At 34.4% G+C, this 6,463-nt stretch overlaps 1 long non-coding RNA gene across 1 annotated transcript; it reads right to left on the minus strand.

The window, feature by feature from the left end:
* Positions 1-3,489: 3,489 nt before the first annotated feature.
* Positions 3,490-5,565, minus strand: LOC144424558 (uncharacterized). Its single transcript, XR_013476768.1, has 2 exons — positions 5,100-5,565; positions 3,490-4,808 (listed from the first exon to the last, which is right to left on the minus strand). It is a non-coding gene; the product is annotated as an uncharacterized LOC144424558 (long non-coding RNA).
* Positions 5,566-6,463: the final 898 nt, after the last annotated feature.

Raw genomic sequence — 6,463 nt, forward strand, 5'->3', positions numbered from 1 at the left:
TGCGGCTCACAGAACAATTTTAGCGTATATTTGTATCTAATAGAAGAACTTTTTTGAGTTTTTTTCAGCTATTCCAACTGGGGTTGGGATCCCGAGATTCAAATCCTTTTTCTAACGCTTTGTGACTTTATTTTAGTAAAAACACTTCTCTGTTTTCAAGCGTCGGCCATGTGACAGTAGTGACGAAACGCAGAACCGACTTAACGCCGCCCAATCAATTTTTTTTAGCTAGGTCCCGAAATACCAACTTAGACGGACTTCAATTTGAGTTGGGTTGCGCGAGACTAACATCCTATCTTTTCCCTATGCCTTTATGCTAGTGGATCCGTATGCGTATACTGCAAGGATACTGTAGCTGGAATAAACATGACTATTCTATTCAATTAAAGAGTCCAGCTGCACACTAACACAAATGTATTTCTGTAACGTTTCGTCCGACCAGAGTCAGACTTCCTCAGACAAGCAGTTTACAACAATGGCAAGAAAGAAAATTTGCTAAATCAATTTAGCAAATTTTCTTTCTTGCCATTGTTGTAAACTGCTTGTCTGAGGAAGTCTGACTCTGGTCGGACGAAACGTTACAGAAATACATTTGTGTTAGTGTGCAGCTGGACTCTTTAATTGAATAGATTAGACGGACTTCGTTGGTGTTTGACGATGGCACTAAGCTACTAATTAAATGATTAGAACGGTAAACTCTCGTTGTTTATTGAATTTAAAGTAAGTAAACTTGCGATATTTCCATCACTTTTGAGTTTTCTCCGACTTGCGGCTCGCGAGACCTCCTCAAAAGTTTTTGCAGTCCTTCAACCTAGCAACCTTGAACCACTCTGAGGTAGATTACTAGGAACCGGTAAAATTTCAAACTACAGTTGTGACTTGTATGCTTTGGTATTTCGATTCACGTTGAGACCGGAGGCATGGATCTTTATTGTCACACTCCCTCAGGATTAGAGCTCAACGGATATATCGGCCCGATATTGCGTGTTTGCCGATATATATATATATCATATCGGCAGTAAACGGCCGATATATATATATCTGCTAAATATGGAAAAAATCTAAAAATGTTCGCAAAAGTTGTTTTATTTACTGCTGGTTGTGATTTTTTTTAATCGTCAAATACACTTATTAAATTACACATAAAGGGACACCAAAGTCTTCAGTGCTTAGGGCACCAAATGTGCTTAATCCGCCCCTGGTCATGGGTGATAATAAAAAATTCTCATTGTTCCATTTTTTTGACATTCAGCTTTTATTTTTACTCTTCACCATCCTCCTATGCATCATTTTCATTCTACAATGCGTACGAGTTCGAAATGTATAAAACGGGATTTTTGTTTCGTATTCAAAGCATGTCTGCAATCCATTCATGGTCCATCGATCAATACTGGCTCAGGGAAATTTTAGCTACTGCGATTGTTGTGCCTGTATTTTTCACAATAGCTGTGTGTACTCTTTCTTTATGAGTAATCATAAGAGCCAGAACGTACCCAGCACAATTTTATTTTTGTATAATGACGTGATACGATGATGGCTTTTGGCTCACAATATCTTGAAGAATCTTTTAAGAGTCTTACTTCGCCGTCGAAGTTATTCAAGATATAGGCCTACAAGTGCGCAATTCTTGGTTTGTTCATTTGGTGAAAGGATTTTTGCCAGGAAGACTGAAAAAGTCAGTTTTTTAGTGAATCGCTCAAGAATAGAAAGTAAAATGATGTTGGAAAAGACATAAAAATTTATGACTCACTGTAAATGTCGCGAAATTGCATAAAAAAAATGTTGAAAATCAATTGGTGGGGTGGGCTGTGGCTACGCATAAGAGTCATCGTTTCTGTATGGAACGAGCGGACAAATTTTCTTCATAGGCTACTCCGTACGATTTCGCCTACATAATAGTTTCAAAAAAGTGTGTTGTACTTCGATTTTGCTAATGGAAAAAGTAGAATGGAAACTATTTTCTTTCTAATATGCCGATCGTTTGTGGCCGTAGGGCGTAGGCCTACTGTGTGTAAAACGTTTTCAAAACATCCATCGATTATTTTGATAGCGTGTTATATGAATCGTTGAATGACTTACGTCAAAAAAAAATCGCGATTTGACTAGGTCTTATTTTAAAGGGAGGGCTCATATTAAATCAGTTTTAAAATTCAGGCTAGGTCTTATTTTCAGGGTCGGTTTTATTTTCGAGGAAACATGGTAATAATATCTGACCAAAGTTCCAAATATTAGGCCCAGAATTCAAATTTCATTTTGTTCTTGTTTAAATCATTAGCATTCTATTTATAAAAGTTTAGTCTTTTTTTAATATTCGAACACAACTCAATGGTTCTCTCATACACACAGGAGTTGAACGTAAATTAACTGCTGTGTTTCCCCGAAAATAAGACCGGGTCTTAGTTACGATTTTCCTTTGAAAATACCATTAGGGATTATATTCGGGGGATGTCTTATACTTTCATTTTTCAAAAACAAAATTACAAAGTAGCAAATTACGAGATTTTCAAATATATAAATATGAAAACCGATACCAGTTTACTTATAAATAACACGTTTTCCTCTTTCATGCGTTTTAGATTAATCGTTTAAAACTTGTAAGAGACATTTCTTGCTATCGACTAGGTAAAAAAAAAATTGACTATGTCTTATTTTATGGGAAGGGCTTATATTAAAACCATTCATAAAATTCAGGCTAGGTCTTATTTTCTGGGTAGGTCTTATTTTTGGGAAAACACGGTAACATGGGAGTAAGGGAAGTATTTGTGTTGTTGTTGTTCAAAATATTTTTTCCCTCATTGATTTCAACTATAATTTTTTCTAAATATTCGTGGGACAAGTACCACGTGATTCGTGCTTATTATTAATATTATTTACAAAGCGTTGTATGTCAAAATCTCTACACACCCAAAATTTGGAAATATCATTCCTCCAAAAATGAAAAACTGAGGAACATATAGGCCGCGAGCCGAGGCCCTGAAAAACGCCTAGAAAGTGAGTTTCGTAGCGCACATCAGGTAACTACCTGAAAATGATTTTAAAATGTTCCTTAAAAATTTAGTAACAAATATTGCCTTGTTCCCACTTCCAAAAGTTGCACGTTTTACGGAAAAGACGCTTTTACTACAAGAAATATGTGCTACGATCTGTCCTATATTCTCTACATTTTCGGCACTGAACAATGACTTCTGCATGACGTAACAATTGAATTAAACCAGCTGTTAGCGAGCGGATGAATATTAGTTATTTCTGCTCGACCTTGCGCTGAGTTGGGCAGGCTTTCCACAGCCCTGTTTAGTTATTATTAGTTAAGTTATGCTAAGACGTTGTTGAAAAATGTATAAGTAAATTATTAAACACTTGTAGATCCTTACCACGGATATGGGCCGTGAGACGAAACCATGAAAACGCCCAGAAAATGAGTTTCGTAGCGCACATCTGGTAACTAAATAAATTCTTCAGTTTTGTGGGAAAACGAACATAATGAACGCATTACAGCTTGTTCCACAATCCTGGTGCGAAATTGAATATAAGAGGTTCCCGGAAATTCAATAACCATAAGTTTACAACGCATACATAAGAACTATACAATTCGAGAGCCCTACAGCACACTAACACAAATGTATTCCTGTAATGTTTTGCCTGACCAAAATCGGACTTCCTCAGTCAATCATAATTTATTAGGTAGATTACGAAAAATATGGCATACATGTAACCAACAACAAAAAATACTTTAATTGTGTGACAGGAGTCGGGAGTGACCTCGAAAGCAGCGACACCAACAACGCTGATTCACATTTGAGAATGAATTTTATGTAATAACCCCAAGCATTTTACAACAAGAACAGCATAAAAAGCTACATCCATTTTATAGAAGCTATCAAGTATCAAACGTATTTATTTTTAAGCAATGAAGTCACAAATTAACATCGTGAGCACGAAAACACAAATAAATCAGTTATTTCTCACTTAGAAATTTACCGCAAAAATCAAGAAAATTAAATGAATGTACAATATGTACATAACATAGTGAACAGAAATATTACAATTTACAATTAATCTTTTTTTAGTTTATGTGGTTATGTATTTGAACAAAGGCAATAATATTTCTAGAAACAGGACTACGACACTAACAAATGTCCGAAAAAAAAAACAAATGTATGATACTTATTAAATCAACTGTAATATCTAATTCACTTTCTTCTGAATTGTTTTCGAAATCCACTAGCTCAAAAATCGACTTTTCCTCTATAGGTGTACTGTGATTTCTGCAGTCAATACAAAAACAAAAATCTGTGCAATTTAAGTTGATTTTGGCACACTTTCATAAATTATTTTGACTATTTTTCTTTGCAGTTTGCCAACTCAAGAACTGATTTGAGGGCAACATGCTTCTTCAGTGAATCATTGTTGGGTGGAGAGTATAATCCTTATGTTTGACAGTGTTAAATAGACGTGCCCTGGTACCGTATCATTTACATTCTTCATATCCTCTTCAAATTCCTCAGCTTTATTTATTAATACCTCGTTAACCTCAAAAGATCTTCATAGTCGAGGGAAAAAAATGAATTGAAAATCTCAATGAAGTCTCCAACATGAATTTGATGGGCAGTTCCAATTGCAGAAAAGTGCTAAAGTATTTCAATATGAATAGCCCATCTAAGCTGTTTGCAACTATTATGATTCTCATATACCTTTAAGCTTCAAGACTTCTTGTTTAATCCATTTTATAGCACTGATAGCAGCAGGGATCAGAGCCTGCGTTAGGTCGGATTGGTGGAACATTGCCGTTTTCTTTTGTAGTACAGTATCTAAAATAAGGAAGAAAATAATATTTGGAGCAGCATGATTTTAAAAATACCCCTAAATACTAACTAATACCTTGAATACATAATGCATTTTATCTGATGTACTAAATGAGCGTATATATGCTCATTGCATGTTCTACAGTCCAGCAGTGTTTGCATACCATTACTAGACTATATCTACACTAAATTTTGATACCGGTATATCACAGTCTGAAATGTCCTATGACAGTATGAGTATGGACTATAGACTATATTTTGAAACATCAACTGTTTGTCTACAACTTCATTTCTCACCTCTCAATCATTTCCAATGCTACCTTTCTTTCCACTCCGGCATAACTTATCATTGCTTCCCAGGTTCTTGTCGACTCTATGAATTTAGATTTAGACCAACCGACATTAGTAAAATTGATTAATTTCTTCTCTTTCACACAACCGTGCATTACAGAAACAGCCATTCATTTCTATTTCCAAATATGCTGTGGCCTATATAGTAGTATAAGTCTGCTGAATAGTCAAGAAGAGTCATTAAATTAATCATAAACATTTCATGCAAGCCAGAAAATATCGTTGTTTGTGACATATTACAGTATTATTCTAGGTCTAGCCTTCCTTGGAGTTACCGCACCGTACCTATTTAACAACGTCTTATGAGCTAGTGCTCAACTAAAATTGCTATTTATGGCAAGGATATACAAGTGTTTAATATCTTACCTATACTTTTCAACACCTCCTTAGAATAACTGGACTAATATTACCGGTAACTGAAAAAAACTATGGAAAGGCTACTCAACTACTTGTGTAATAAAATGTTCCACTCAATTTTTCTATCTTATGAAGTTAATATGCTAAGTTATTAGCTCTTTTTCATCAACCTTTGACCTACCAACGATATCTCAATACTTTCCTATTGAGATCCCTGGCTAATCTATGATAAATTAATCCATTTACTACCAATTAGTGTAAAAATCTGGATAAATGGCCTTGATTTATGAATTGTTCTATTTCTATGTACAAACACTAATATTTGATGTTTATTTTTAAAGTGTTCTGAATCATTTCACATAGTGTTATGAAATATTGAATCTTATTTATTCCTACATTAAGTCAACTGTTTTGTTTTTGCATTAACTTTCTTGATATTTTAATATCGATTGTTTGTTTATACAAAGTTTACAATGTATTGCATTTTTAAAATGCATTTTTTTGTTGTTTAAACCAAATTCTAATTTGTTTTGATGACTCAACCCATGCATCTGATTACATTGCACTAGTGTGTGTAGAATAGAACTCTACCCATATTCGCTTGTTCAAAATCCCACTTGTTATGTTTAACTTAAATTCAGTCAATAAAACAAGTTACCCAAATAAGGGGTAGCTTGTCTGACCTGCTTTCCCACTTTTTTTCGTTTTGATCATTTTATATTTTGCAATATAATTTCAATTTGTGCAAAATCCTATTATTTAAAAGAATGCTTCCATAATTAAGAATAGTAAATTCATGTAAATATTGTACATAGTATAAATCGTGAGAGACATTGAAATATTGACACGAACCTGTTTTTTTTATGCTTATTTAATATAATTGGGTGGCAACTGACTCTGATGACCCCCAAAGGTCGTATCGTTGCCCCCCAGTCATATACCGAAAACTATTT

The sequence above is a fragment of the Styela clava genome, chromosome 6, assembly GCF_964204865.1.
Source record: "Styela clava chromosome 6, kaStyClav1.hap1.2, whole genome shotgun sequence".
Classification (NCBI taxonomy): Eukaryota; Metazoa; Chordata; class Ascidiacea; order Stolidobranchia; family Styelidae; genus Styela; species Styela clava.